The sequence below is a fragment of the Nycticebus coucang genome, chromosome 14 (assembly GCF_027406575.1).
Source record: "Nycticebus coucang isolate mNycCou1 chromosome 14, mNycCou1.pri, whole genome shotgun sequence".
Lineage (NCBI taxonomy): Eukaryota > Metazoa > Chordata > Mammalia > Primates > Lorisidae > Nycticebus > Nycticebus coucang.
In genome coordinates, this window is record NC_069793.1 from 18,316,396 (window position 1) to 18,331,675 (window position 15,280).

The window sequence follows — 15,280 nt, forward strand, 5'->3', positions numbered from 1 at the left end:
GGCTGCTTTGAATGATGAGTCTGGAACTCACCTCATGACTTTATGCATCCCCACTGCAAGATGGGAAAGTGGGGGCCTCACACACCAGACAGGGCCAGTGGGCCAGGAGCAAGAGGAGGGGTGGAACTCTTTCCACTGCCCCACTCGGGGGACAGATCTAGGTTTTGGGGACCCTGAAGCTTATACAATTTGGGGGAACTCTTTTAAGGAAAAGATTACAAAATCCTAAATATGAAGTTGCTGAGGCCCTGCCCAGGGCCTTGGAAGGGGCAGAGCAAGTGAGGCAGCTGCAGTCCCCCTTTCTCAGCATCCCAGCCCCACTCTGGAGGTCCCTGGAAGGGCTTATGCCCCACTTCCTACCTCGTTAACAGATTGTTAACAGACCAGGATGGCTAAGCCAGGGGATGTCCTGGAGGAGGTGCTGTTGCAGCTGGTCTCCAGCTCTTTACCCACCCAGACTGCGCCCCTGGGCCCAACCAAGAGCGAGGGCAGTCAAGCATTTGAGGACTGCAGCCACAGCCTGACCCTGCAGGCTGCTGTGGTAGGAAACTATTCCTGGAGAGAAAAGGACGGCGTACCTGTCAGACTCAGTGTGAGTGTATGGGACTTGAGTCAGACAGCATTGGGGTTCAGCCCCTGCAAAGCTGTGTGACTTTGGGAAGTGCCCTTCCCCTTGGTTTCTTCATGGTAAAATGGGAGTAATAACAGTACCTACAGGACAGGCATTGATGAGACTTAAATGAGACCAGGCATGAAGAGGGGCTGAGCCCATGGCTGTTAGAAACAAATTTCATTTCTGTGAAATCTCCAGACTGGGAGAGGTATTTTTCTTCCCACTTTCCGGTTAAGTCCCTCATCCAGAAGATGGTTTCTTAGTTGCAGAGGTGAGATTTAAATGCAAGAATGTTTCGTGCCAACACCCTCAGCTCTGACCACCAGGGAATGCTGCTTCTTTAGGCCTGTCTCTCAGGGAGCTAAGTCTGTCCCACTGGTGGGTGCATGTGCCCAGGGCAGGGAGCTCAGGGGTGCTACTTAATCCAGGAGGCTTATTACCTTGCTGGATGTTATCATCTCTGCTCTCACCTCACCTAGGGCTGGAATGTTTTCCAATTCTGACATCCTCCAACCTGGGCCAGGAGAATTTGGGATAGGGAGAGGGTTGGGGAGGGGCCATGGTCTTGGGCCTGGGAGCAGCAGTGTGACTAAAAATTTCAAAGTCTTTTTCCAAACAAAGAGAAGCTGCTTTGTCTCAGGGGTTGTATAAAATTTCCACTGTACTGAGGCACAAGAAAACTGAATTCTCGATGGGGCGTGGTGGCTCATGCCTATAATCCCAGCACTCTGGGAGGCCAAGGCAGGTGGAGTGCCTGAGCTCACAGGTTCCAGACCAGCCTGAGCCAGAGCAAGACCCTGTCTCTACTAAAAATAGAAAAACTAGCCGGGTCTTGTGGTGGGCACCTATAGTCCCAGCTACTCAGGAGGCAGAGGCAAGAGGATCCCTCAAACCCAGGAGTTTGAGTTTTCCGTAAGCTGTGATGCCACAGAACTCGACCCAGGGTGGCAACCAGGATGTCACAGTGAGTCAAAAAAAAAAAGAAAACTGAGTTCTCATCTCATCTCAGCTGCCTCTTTCTAGCCAGCAGGCCTTGCACTGGTGCCTTCTCCCTCTGATCCTCAGTTTCTTCACCTGTGATATGGGGATAAGAATACCCACAGCCGCAAGGACTATAATTTGTGTGTATCTACAGTGCTGGTGAATGCCATGGGTTGTTAAAACACTTTCAGAGGTCTGGGGATATCATGTGAAGGCAAGGAATGCCAGCGTAAGTGGGGAATGCTGCCGGGGCAGGAGAGGAACCCCCAAAGTCTCTGTCCCAGAGATGGAGCACCTGGGAGCAGGGCTGGGAACACCAGCTTCAGCACTCTCCCAGGTTGGGAATGGTCAGAGTGAGGCCAGGTACCCTGGGGATGCTCAGAGAAGAGTGAGGAGCTGAGGTTTTCCCCCAACTCGGGCAGGTAACAGGGACAGGAGGAGGAAGTGGGGGCTTCTGGAAGGAGATAGGAGGCCAGCTGTGGTGTGGTGCTACCACATGATCACCCGCAGGCCCGGTTCCACAACTTCATTTGTCTCTCATTGCAGACTTTCAAGGTAGGCATTTCTCCCCATTTTCAAAATGGGGAAACTGAGGCACTCTACACATGCTCCCGAGTCTGGCTTTGTAACTGGGACTCTAACAGTCACTGCCTCTTTCTTTCCCTGTCTGTCTGACCAGACTGCATGTGAAGCAGTGACCCTCATCCTACAGATCAAGAAACAGAGGGGTCCTGTGCCCTGCCATTCTCCCAAAAGCTCCGACTCCAAGCTGGCAGCTGTCTGGAAGAAATCACCAGGAGACCCAAGGTGAGAGCAGAGCCCCCTGGAGTAAGGGAGTGAGCTCATCTTCTCAGGAGTGCTTCAAGTAGAGATATCTGGCATCTCAACTACTGCACCCCAATAGTTGAGAAGTAGGAAGAAGGTCTCTGGGGCATGGAGGGCCTGGCTCATAGTGGCCCCCAAAACTAGCAAATTTTTTCCTGAAATTCCTTATTTTATCTTAAAAAGTTCAGACAAGTTATCATCCTTGGGCGGCGCCTGTGGCTCAGTGAGTAGGGCGCCGGCCTCATATGCCAAGGGTGGCGGGTTCAAACCCAGCCCCGGCCAAACTGCAACAACAAAAGCGTTGTGGCGGGCACCTGTAGTTCCAGCTGCTCGGGAGGCTGAGGCAAGAGAATCGCGTAAGCCCAAGAGTTAGAGGTTGCTGTGAGCCGTGTGACGCCACGGCACTCTACCCGAGGGCGGTACAGTGAGACTCTGTCTCTACAAAAAAAAAAAAAGTTATCATCCTTCTCTCCTTTTTTTCAGACAGAATCTCACTCTGTCACTGTTGGGGGGGCCTAACACGGCCCTTACAGGAACACTCTCTCCCTCTCCTAAGGCAAAGGACACAAAGGACCTAGTTAGCCCCACCCCTGAAGTTAGCACCAAGGCTCCTAACTCACCAAAGCCCTCTGGGCAAGCTACAGAATTTGCCCAACCCCATGGCCCCATATAAAAGGAGTCTCTAACTGCCGCACACACACCTGATAGGCGAGTTGCTGTCTCCTTTCAATAAATCTGACCTAAACCTTCTCCAGGCAGGCTCGCCGCTTGCACCTTTCAATCACCCAGGCTAGAGTGCCTTGGCTTCAGCCTAGCTCACAGCAACCTCAAACTCCTGAGTTCAAGTTTATCTTCCTGCTTTATCTTCCCAAGTAGTTGAGACTACAGGCTGGTGCTACCATGCCCTAATAATTTTTCTGTTTTGAGTAGAGACAGGGTCTCGCTCTTGCTAAGGCAGGTCTCCAACTCCTGAGCTCAAGGGATCCTCCTGCCTTGGCCTCTGGCCAACATCCTTCTCTTTAATATGTGGGGATTTCCCCCCCTCACCTTTTTTAAAAAAAAGTTTTTCCTCTCAGTCACCTACCTGTGTGGACCTTCCAGGAAGATATTACATCCTGTGCCCCCACAGTGGCCCTCAGGCTCCTCCAGCCCCAGACCCCTAGGTCTAGCTGGCGCAGGGTTGAGCTGAGAACCCGGCCTGTTACCAGAGGCTGTGGCCGGCCCCACCTTTGCTCTGGCCCTGCTGCTGCCTTAGGGCTCTTTCCCCTCTTGCTGGCAGATGTTTGTCCACGTATTCCTAATTGTCCTGCTAGGAGTGCTCTGGACACCTCACACTTCCCTTTGTCCCCTGAGGGTCCTTGGTGTAGCAGGGACACTACACATCTTCACCCTGTCTGCTGGGCAGCCTGACCAGAGGTTTCTGTGCCCAGTGAGAGGACACCGAGGCCCAGAGGCGAGAAGTGCCTGTCCCAGGGAGCACAGTGAGGACAGTTGTTGGATGCCGCGGGGTGTGTCTGGGCAGTGGAGCTGCCTAGGCCTGGGGAGAGATCTGGGTACTGGCCAGGGAGGCAGGAGGAAGAAGGGAAGGCCACGGGGCGCCTGGGGGCTGCTGCCTGGCAGGTCCCTGTGCCCAGGCTAGGGAAGTTTCTTATTTCTCCTGCTCTGACTTCCCCCTTTGATTTATTATAGCTATGAAATGCTCTGCTCTCTTCTCTTTTCCTTGCTGTCCCCGGGGCTGGAGGAGCACAGGCCTCCCCAGGCACTGTGCCTCAGCCTTGCTGGCCTCCATCTCCTTCCAAGGACTGGGCCTGGGGGGCCAGAAGCAAGAGGTAAGTCAGGCAAGCAGGGTGGGTGGGGAGGGGCCCAGGCCTCCCTAAGACAAGCCTAGGCAGGACCCCAGGTGCCAGCCAAGCTCCTGTCAGGAGGGGCTGTGGCCGGCAGAGGGTGTGGCAGGTGTGGACTTGACAGCAGCCAGGTTCCTAGGGACTTGGGGTGCCCCTTTCTGAGTCAACAGCCTCAGCGAGACTGGGGATCAGCCTTGTTAGGGTCTGAAGGCCTGGCGCAGAGTCCTCCCATGCCCAATGCTAGGTCAGAGAAATGGCTTCTCTGTGACCCTTGACCCCGTATTCTGATTTATAGGCCTGGCCTGGGGATTGGGCTGAGCACCCAGGGGAAATCCCAAGGCCCAAGCCCTGGAAGACACTGGGCTCTTCCAGGCTGGAGCTTCGCATCACCCTAGGGCCAGGCCCAGGCCAGTGCCTGTGTCCGGCTTCACGGCAGGCCCGGGGGCCGGAGCATTTCTCCCAGCCTCTGTGTGGTGCCTGTGGTAATGGGGCTGTTGGCGTTTTGCAATGGGCTGGGGCCGGGGAGGCGGCACACACATGCTTCCTGTGGTGACTGGGCGCTTCCTGTTTTCTCAGGCGCCAGCCTTGCTGCTGCCGATGTGGAAACAGGGGCAGCTGCAGCCCTGGAGGCTCTGGGCTGAGTGCCCCGACCCTGCCCAGAGGGACCTAAGTGGGCCCATCTCTCCCAGGTCCCAGCCCCAGGGTTGGGTGTAGTGATGGCCTGAGATACTCCCCACACTAGGCCGCCATTCTTCCCTTCCCCAGCAGCTTCCGCCAAGAAGAAGGTCCAGGCAGGGCCATTGCTCTGGCCAAGCAGGAGTTCTCAGAAGTTAGAGGTCCAGGGGCAGAGTTCTATGTTGGGAGTCAGGGCATGTGGTCCTGGTCTCGGCTTTGTCCTTCGCTCACTTAGTTCTACTGGCCATCCCTGACCCACTCCAGGCCTTGACTTTCTCTTTTGTGTAGTATCATGGCGTCCATGGTTTAAAATCCCCTGCCTATTTCTGATCCCCCGCCTATTTCTGCACCAGTTATCATTGAGGTTTACATTTCAATAGACTAAGCTTTAGGGATCTATTGAGGCTGGGCCCCTCAGAGGTGGATCTTGGTGTGGACTTTGGCAGAGATGGGACTTAGAGAGCCTGGGAGTGATTGTAGGAAAGGGTGTGCCAGGAGGTGGCCCAGATTGGGCTTGGAGGTGGGAAGACCGGGCTGTTATGTTGCATGGGACAGGAGGGCATTGGAAGACAGGCTGATCTGGGAGTACTTTAAAGTGGAGCAAGTTTTTAGGAAACTTTTTATCCCTGAAAACCACAGGAAAGGGCCTGACACCCCTCACATTCTTCTTCAGAAGGAAGACAGTGGTCGCCTCCAGGCTGGGGTCAGGGCTAGCCCTTTCCATTGTCAGGGAGGTGAGTGCCCACACGGTGTGCCACTGCCCACCTTCCAGCCTGCCTGGGTGCCACCCCTGGGGTGAGGCCTTAGGAATCCACACTGCCCTCTTCCCGAATCTGTTTTGCTTTTAAGCTGATATTGCAAGAAGGGGAGGGGAGATGACTTTGCTTCTTGTTGAGTTTGCTGACAGCATCTGACCTCTGGAGGAAGAACTTCTTTGCAGGAAGGCAAAGAAGCTCCCTAGGGAGTGACCAGTCCACTAAGTTCAGTCACCCCCTTGGTCCAGGAGGTTCTGAGATACCCATCCCAAAAGTGTCTCCCTTGAAATCCCTTGGTCTGCCCATCACTGCACAGGGACTGGTCTCAGCCAAAGAGACCTTGGGGATCCCAAGCGTGGAGGCCCAGCCTGAGGGGCCAACAGACCAGCCTGGCCCTCACCATCCTGTCCCTTGCCTTGGTGCCCTGGGCCAGGCTGAGTGCTGAGTTGGCAGCTCAGCAGCTGCTTCTGGCCACGGAGGCCCAGTTATAAATAAGCTCCGTGTGGCCGAGTCATCAAGTTCTGTAGCTCCTCCAGGCCCAGCTGCATTACCTCAGTGACCACAGGTTGGGGCTGCCCAGAGCTGGGCCCACCAGAATCTTCCCACCCAGGCCAAAGGCTGGCCAGGTTGGGTATCTCCTGGGGTCCTCAAATCCAGGGTCCGAGCATCTGCAGCTCCTCAGACCTGATCCTCCCTGATTACAGGCCACAGAAGGACAGGCCCCATCCCGCCTGCATGGAGCCAGCAGCTATTTACAAACCGAAACCAGGAGAAGTGAAGTGACTGTGGCCAGAGTGGCTCTAGGCCCCGGCCCCCACTCCCACTCTATCCCCACAGCCCCATCCCCCATCCCCATGGCTTCCTCTTTCCTTTCCCACACAGCTCCCCGACCTTCCACTGCTGGGCCAGCTCACTCCAGATGACCTGCAAGGACCTTGTGTGAGCCCCAACTCCACACCTGCCTGGGGCTCCCTTTCTCCTTTTTATCCCAGGACCCCATCTATCTGAGCTCCTTGGAGTGTCACCCCCACCCTGGCCCAGCCCACCTTGGCCTGCACAAGGCACATTCCCACAGTTCTCAGTTCCCCTTCATGCTTGGAAAAGCTCCAACCAAGCCCAGTGATCGCCACAGTACTGTTGGGTCCTGCCCAAGGGCGTCTTCTCTGGGCACCCTTGCCCTTCACAGCAGACACACAGTGGCCAAGGCATCCGGGGTACTGTACCTGGGGCCGTCGGGGGGCATGTTTCTGGGCAGGAGGCCCTGGCCATCATTTTCATGTTGTGTTTCAACCCCCTCGTCAGGATGGAGAGGGTCATAGGCCTTTCTGTGGTACAGACTTGAGCAGGGACAGGTGACTGCTGGGCCGGCACCTGACACTGCTTCGGAGCTGGCAGGCAGGGGGTCCCACAGCAGACTCCGGGGAGAGACGACTAACAGTCTGATCATCGTTACTGATAGCAGGTGGTCGCCCTCACGTTGGCACAGAGGTTTACAATTTAGGTGGGTTTTTTTGTTTGTTTGTTTTTGGCCGGGGCTGGGTTTAAACCCACCACCTCTGGCATATGGGACCGGCGCCCTACTCCTTGAGCCACAGGCGCTGCCCAGGTTTACAATTTATATCAGTACATTTATTGTGTCCTCAGAAGAAGCCTATTCTATCACCTCCTTCACAGAGTGGAAACTAAGGCTGTGAGAGGAAGCCATGTGTCCAAAGCCACCTAAAAAGTTCTTGGACTGAGGCTGGGCATGGTGGCTTATGACTATAATCCTAGCATTCTGGGAGGCCAGAGGCGGAAGGATCCAGGAATTCGAGACCAGCCTGAGAAAGAGCAAGATCCCCTCTCTACTCAAAATAGAAAAATTAGCTGGGCATTATAGTAGGCACCTGTAGTCTCAGCTATTTGAGAAGCTAAGGCAGGAGGATTGCTTGAGCTCAGGAGTTTGAGGTTGCTGTGAGCTATGATGATGCCATGGCACTCTAGCCTGGGTCACAGAATGAGTTTCTGTCTCAAAAAAAGTGATTGGACTGAGATTCTAGATTTTATCAGGACAGTCTAAAACCCAATGCCCTCCTTTCTTCATCTGACTCTCCCCCTACCTCCGTCTCATACCTCAGTCTCCCTCTTTGAGGATGGACATTTCCCAGCACTGTGACCAGGACAGGAGCAGGGCTGGCTTGGAGCTTAAGTGGGAAGCAGGCAGTGGACCACAGAAGAGGCCATCAGGGCCCAGGGTCTCCTGCATTTTTCCCCTGCCCTGAGAGAGAAAGGATCTTCTGGTCCTGTTCCTTCCCTCTGGCCAAATCCCAGCTCAGGAGGAACCTGAATGAGCTCCACTCTGCTGTAGCTTCAGATTCCTTATCTGTGAAATTGTCATTCCACAAATACTGAGCATCTACTTGGTGCCAGCCCTATGCTGTCTGTCATTCCACAAAGCTGTCTCTACAGCTAGGACATAGCCCCTGCCTTGCGGAACCCATAGTCCTTTGGGGAAGGAAGGTGAGTTACATAAGCCTGACAGGTGACTTACAAAATCCTGAGAACTCCAGAAGAGAAGCCAAGGCCATGGGACTCAGAGAAGGGGCCACAACTGTGCCTGGGGTGGGGAGAGGCGTTACTTGGGATGGGCACTGAAGGATAGGAAAGACTTCACCAACAAGAGCAGGGTGGATGGGCTGCCTGTGCTGAGTCACACTCCTGTGCCTTGGTTCCAGCAGTTCTGTTGACCTAGAGAGCCTTTCCATCCTCTGGGCATGGTGAACTCCTTCTCATCCGTCAGGGCCCATGCACACACCATAGCACAATCAGGCCTGTGTTGGGCCTGGCAGCTCCTAGCCGCCTTCATCCTACCCAGAGCTAGAGCAGACCTGGAGGTCAGGCCTCTTTCCTCACAACACCCTCACCAGCCCCACCCAGGCAGGCATCTACTCCTGGGCTCCGGCCCCCGCCATCCTCTGCTCCGAAAAGCACCGTTTCCCTTTTCTGGGTGACCACATGCCATGCACAGGGAATTTCCATCATAGCCTGCGGAGCCTCTGATTCACCCAGACCCTCACGCAGTTAACTCCTTCCAGGTCCAGGCCTCTGGCTCCAGCACCCTGTCTCCCCCAGCCCAGGACCCTCTGAGCAACTCTGCACTGGCCTTGGGCCCCAGAGCCTGGAGGTTGAATTCAGCTCCTCACTGGCCCATTAGGGTCCACTCACCCTCTCACACAGACCTCCACCCCAAGGGCTCACAGTGCACACACCCAGGCAGCTCTGGGCTGAGACCAAACGTTTTGGAATAGGACAAGCCTCAGTCCAAATCTTGCTTCTGGCTCTTACTGCCTGTGTGTGCTGGAGGAGGTGTTACGTATCCACTGTGAGCTACGTTTCTCTTGGGTAAAATGGGGCTAATTTTTGCCCTTGTTGAGAAGAGCCAGTGTGCTGGCCACTGGTGGTGGGAGCTTAGTAATGATTATTTTTCCTTCTCTTCACAGGGCCTGCTCCTCCTATCACAGGGTCCCTTCTCCAGAGCCAGCTCCTTCTCCTGAGCTGACTTTCTCCTCCTGGGAGCTGCTTGCTGAGACAGGAGGGTGAGAAAGATGGCAGCCGAGGCCCCCAGGCAGGTGGGGGCTGGGAGGCAGCAGAGGAGGCTGGGTTGCTGCTGCCTCAGCTCCCTGGCCCCCTGCACTGCCGCTCTTCTGAGGTGTCTGGGGGAGGCCCAGGTGGGAGATCTGAGGATTGAGGACTTCTGAGCTCTCTGAGACCAGGGAGAGCCTTCCTCCCTTCAGTGGTAAATTCTATTAGTGTTCCCATTTTGCATATGAGGACACTGAGGCCCTCAGATGTGAATGACTCGCCCTCACCCACACCATGAATGAAGGGCAGGGACAGGATTCTAATCAGCATCCCTAGATCTGCACTCCTAACCTCTGCCAGGGCTCGGTAATCATTTGTGGGGGTCCATAGAGGAGATAAACTCACTAATTGACCTCTACTGAGTACCAGACAAAGGCTTATACAGACCATCTCCTTCAGTCCTGGAACATTGCTGGGAAGTAGGGCTTGTCCATTCTATAGAATCAGAGCGTCTGAGCACGGGAGAAGGGAAGGAACTCATGGGGGGCACACAACCAAAGTGGGAGAACAATCCAGAGAGCCTAGCAATTGGGGCATGGTGGAGGAGGCTCCACAGAGGAGGGGTCTGGGGTGGGAAAATAGCTCCTGTCCTTAGCGAGCGAGCAGGGTGTGTGTGGTGCTGCCCGTGGTAAGCAGAAGGAAGTCACTGTGGGTGGCGGTGGGTTTGAGGTACCGGAGGCCTAGTGATGTGGCCAGAAGGTGAGCTCCGCATCTGCACGCCTGGTCAGCAGGGCCTGGGGTGGGTAGGTGGCCGAGATTCGGAGCTCAGAGGAGCGCCAGCTGCTCTTGCCCTTTGGGCCTGGGGTGCAGGGGGCCAGGGGCTGGGACAGTGTGGGAGGAGAGACTGAGGCAGGGCTGGGAAAAGAGGGAGACAAACTGGGAAGGCGGCAATCTGGGGAGGCAACCTGGAGTAGGCAGCTCTTGAAAGACAAGGCCTCAGGGTATGGAAGGGGGTGGACCTGTGAGCAGAGGCTGGGGAGATTGAGAAAGAGGTTCTGGGCATGTTGAGTAGTGAGTGTGCTCCTGCTGGAGGTGGAGGTGGGCGTGGGGGTGGGAGGTGGGTTGGAAAGGCTGGCCAGACTCTGGGTCAGAGGTCTGGGCTTCAGTGTGTCCCCCCAGCTAGGGAGGATTTGCAGGTAGGGTAATACCCACGAGAGAACATGGATGTAGGGCCATTTGGAGCCGTAGTCATTGTCTCTACCCACCAGCCAGTCACCCTGGGGCATACCCTCACCTCCCTGCCCTCAGTTCCCTGCTGTTGAATGGCTCTCATAAGGCTGCCTCTTGGGATTATATGAGGGTGGAGTGAGCTGATGCAGGTGGTTGGAAGGGGTTCCACCAGTGCCAGCACCTTTGCCTTGGTCATGGCCCACACACACTACACCAGCACCTGCTGCAGTCAGGACACAGGCAGGCCTGGGTTAAAGCTTCACCTGCACCTGGATGGCTGAGCCAAGCCTTGCAAGTCATGGGCCACTTCAACCTCAGTCTCCTGATCTGTAGAGAGGGGATGATAATGGCATTGACTGTAGGTTTGAGTAAGAGAGAATGCACCTGTGATAGTGCCTCGTTTTACCTAGAGTCAAAGCCAAGTTCCATGCGCTGGTCTACCTGAGTCAGCCTAGTCTGACCTCACTTCAGCTGGTTCTGCTCCCACAGGCCTGCTTGTGGTCCCTGATGCCTGCCCCTGCCTGGGGCCTTGGCTTCCACGTGTCCCCCTGGCTGGAACTCTTCTCCACATCCCTGTGTGGCTCCCTCCCTCATTTTTACCCAGGGCTTGATCAGTGTGCCCTTCTGTCTGGCCAACTCTCATTAATACTGGCCCCGAGCCTTCTGCTCCCCACTGCAATCCCCCATCCCCAGCCTCACATTCTCATTTCCTAGAGCACATGTTACCTCCCAGCACGCAGTGAAATTTGCTCATCTACTGTGATCATCATAGGTCTTGCCTTGCTGAAAAGCAAGCCCCATAGGGGCAGGGATGGAGACCCCTGCCATTTGGGTGGCCTGGCACACAGAGGCCCTGAGTAAAAATGGTTTGTGGACTATCCTGATGTACTAAAGAGCCAGCTCAGTGCTGTGACCAAAGCCTGAGGAGTTCTGAGGGGCCCAGGTGGCCCAGAAGGGGCCCAAGGAGCCTCTCCCAGTGTCTCAACCATGAGAGGAAGTTGCAAGACAGCCATTTCTATACATGGGCTCAGCTCTTTTTGGTCAGCTTTCCCAGCTCTTGGTCTGAGGCCTATGTTTTCTCACATGGCCTGTCACACCCTGTGGGGACCAGTTGTTAGGAAAGTAGGGGGGGTGCTATTTCCTCATTTTTGTGTTCTTTTGGGCTGAGGTTGAGGGGTATACCAGGTTCAAGGGTCATGTTCCCCTCTGTGGACTCAGCTTTGAGGACACCTGCCAGGTTTCCTGTGGCCTGGCTATGCTGTGATTGGATTAGCACCCAGTCTACCCCATCAGCCACCCAGCCCCATGGGGACAAAGGGCCTTCCCATCACTCTGCAGGACCCAGACCTATAGGGTCTCCCACCTGTCCAGCAGGGCTGGGAATTATCCCTGTCTTGTGCTACTGGGTCTTGTAGGGCTGCAGAGTGACGGGGTGTGCACATAGGTATGACTTTCATTAAGGGCAATGGGAAGCTATCTATCTTCTATCTATCCATCCATCATCTCTCACTAAAATGCTCTGCCCTTTGACCGGGTAATTCAACTTCTGGGAATTTATCCTAGATACACCTGCATATGTGTAAATTAGCATATGTTATTGACTGAGGATTATTATTATTTATTTCTTATTTATTTATTTATGTGAGACTGAGTCTTACTTTGTCGCCCTGGTAGAGTGCTGTGGCATCATAACTCACAGCAACCTCAAGACTCTTGGGCTCAAGCAATTCTCTTGCTTCAGCCTCCCGAGTAGCTAGGATTACAGGCGTCCACCACAACACCTGGCTGTTTTTCGTTTTTTTAGAGGCAAGATCTCGGTCTTGCTCGGGTTGGTCTCTAACTCGTGAGCTCAGGCAATCCACCTGCCTCGGCCTCCCAGAGTGCTGGGATTACAGGTGTGAGGCACCACACTCAGCTCCTTCCTTTTTTTTTTGAGACAGAGTCACACTCTGTTGCCCTGGGTAGAATGCTGTGGTGTTATATAGCTCACAGCAACCTCAAATTTTTGGGCTCAAGTGATCCTCTTGTTTCAGCCTTCCAAGTAGCTGCAACTGTAGGTGCTCACCAGAACACCTGGCTAGTTTTTCTATTTTTTTTCCAGTTTTTTTTTTTTTTTTTGGGCCAGGGCTGGGTTTGAACCTGCCACCTCTGGCATATGGGGCCAGCGCCCTACTCCTGTGAGCCACAAGTGCCACCCTAGTTTTTCTATTTTTTTAAAGTTTATTTATTTATTTATTTATTGTATTTTTATTTTTTTATTTTAGAGACAGAGTCTTACTTTGTCACCCTCGGTAGAGTGCCGTGGCATCACAGCTCACGGCAACCTCCAGCTCTTGGGCTTAGGTGATTCTTTTGCCTCAGCCTCCTGAGTAGCTGGGAGTACAGGCACCCGCCACAACGCTCGGCTATTTTTTTGTTGCAGTTTGGCCGGGGTTGTGTTTGAACCCGCCACCCTCGGTTTATAGGGTCAGCACCCTGCTCACTGAGCCACAGGCACAACCCTAGATTTTCTATTTTTAATAGAGATGGAGTCTCACTTTGCTCAGGCTGGTCTCCAACTCCTGAGCTCAAGCAATCCACCCGCCTTGGCCTCCCAGAGTGCTAGGATTACAAGCTGAGCCACCGCACCCATCCAACTATTATTTGTAATAGGAAAACACTGGAAATCTGAATGTCCATCAAGAAGAGACTGGTTAAATACACTGTGACAATGGAATACTGTCCAGCAATGACAATGGACCACCACGACATGAAATATGACAGGAAAAAGAAGCAAGACTCAAAAGGATATTTACACTATAGTTCTCCCTATATAAAGATTAATCTGTTAAGATATCAACTAAACCATCCAAGATCAAGGCACCAGCAGAAAAAGCCCCTTGTAATGTTAGGAGTGCTTATCAATAAAAAGCAAGGAATTACTGAAAAACTTAGGACAGCGTTATTTCTAGAGGGAGGTATGGGACATTTGGAAGGTGCTTCTGGGTGCTTCTGTTGCCTAGGCGAGAGTGTGGTGGCATCATGGTTTACAGCAATCTCAAACTTCTGGATTCAAGTGATCCTTCTGCCTCAGCCTCTTGAGTAGCTGGGACTACAGGCACCCACCACTGTGCCTGGCTAATTTTTCTTTTTTTTAGTAGAGAAAGTCTTACTCTGGCTCAGGCTGGTCTCAAACTCCAGAGCTCAAGTGAGCCTCCTTCTTTGGCTTCCCAGAGTGCTAGGACTATAGGCATGAGCCAGTTATTTCTTGACCTGGATGGTGGTTACAGAGGTTTAGCTCTATAATTATTCCTTAAACTGTACATAAATTTTGCATGTATTCCTCTATATGAATAATGTTTCTCTTAATTTAAAAATATCACAGTATATCCAAATGGTAGAATACTATTCATTCGTTATAAAGGCCAAAAAGCTCTGTATGGATGGGTGTGGAATGGATTTAGGAATAAAAACCAAGGGGACCTGCAATGTATTTAGTATGTTAATCTACTGTGTAAAAATTTTTTTTTTTTTTTGGACTTTGTCCGGGGCTAGGTTTGAACCCGCCACCTCTGGCATATGGGACCGGCGCCCTACTCCTTGAGCCACAGGCACCGCCCTACTGTGTAAAATTTTAAGAAGGGCTCGGTGCCCATAGCTCAGTGGTTAGGGTGCCAGCCACATACATCTGGGCTGGAGGGTTCAAACCCAGCCAGGGCTTGCTAAACAACAATGACAACAATAACAACAACAACAACAAAAATAGCTGGGGGTTGTGGCAGGAGCCTGTAGTCCTATCTACTTGGGAGGCTGAGGCAAGAGAACCGAGTTTGAGGTTGTTACGAGCTGTGACAACAGCCACAGCACTCTACCAGGGGCAATATAGTGAGACTCTGTCTCAAAAAAAAAAAGAATATAGCTGCCAACGAGCTTATGGCTGCTCACCCTATCTCTAGATAGACACACAAGAGTCAGACACACAAGGGCAGTTGTTTGCCCTTGTGTACCTTTGGAATTTTGTACTATGTGCATTATTTTTATTAAAAAATAAAATAATTAAACATGTTTTTTTTCTTTTTAATTTCCTGGAGCGTCCAAGATTTTTGGTTTCAAACCAATTTCCTGCTGATGAGAATGAGACGGAGTCACATTCTGGCATCATGCACTTGGTGACCTCTGGCAAGTCAGGGACCCTCTCTGACCCCTGCTTACTCTGCTGCAGAAGGAGCTGGGAATGTGCGGCTCCAAGGCCCTCTGTCCGCCAGCCCCCACTGCCCCAGTCTCCTTCCCCCTCCCCTGATCTCTCCTCTTTCTTGCTTGGGGTTCCTGCTGCCTCTCTCCCTCTTGTCCCTCCCTTGACCTTTCCACTTTTGTTTCTCTTTCCCTCCCTCTCCTCTCCTCCCTCCCCTTCTTACCCTCTCCCTGCCTCAGCTTCTCAGTCTCTCTTCTTTCCTCCTTCAGCTTCCTTCCCTCCCCAGTAAGACCCACCCCTTCCCAGAGCCCCAGAAGCCAGGGTTCCTGCCCAGCTCTCCACCCACAAGCTATGGGACCCTGGGTCAGCCACTAGTCTCCTGGGCTTCAGTTTAACAGGTGGTTGTCTTGGTTACATGAGAAGCATCCAGCACAGCATCAAAAATATGATTTTTGTTTTTTCCCTTTTTAAGGAGCTATTAGCCCTGAGGTTGTGGATTACTAGACCCTTCCTGCTCTTGGACTTTAGGTCCTACTATTCTCAAGAATATGAGTTACAGACTAGCCGCCTGTAACACAGAGGTTACGGTGCCAGCCACATGCACCGAGGCTGGTGGGTTCGAACC

General features: G+C 53.2%; 1 long non-coding RNA gene across 1 annotated transcript; it reads left to right on the forward strand.

The window, feature by feature from the left end:
- Positions 1 to 2,250: 2,250 nt before the first annotated feature.
- LOC128564870 (uncharacterized) lies at positions 2,251 to 10,318 on the forward strand. The gene is made up of 3 exons (XR_008374166.1): positions 2,251 to 2,401; positions 4,109 to 4,248; positions 9,173 to 10,318. It is a non-coding gene; the product is annotated as an uncharacterized LOC128564870 (long non-coding RNA).
- Positions 10,319 to 15,280: the final 4,962 nt, after the last annotated feature.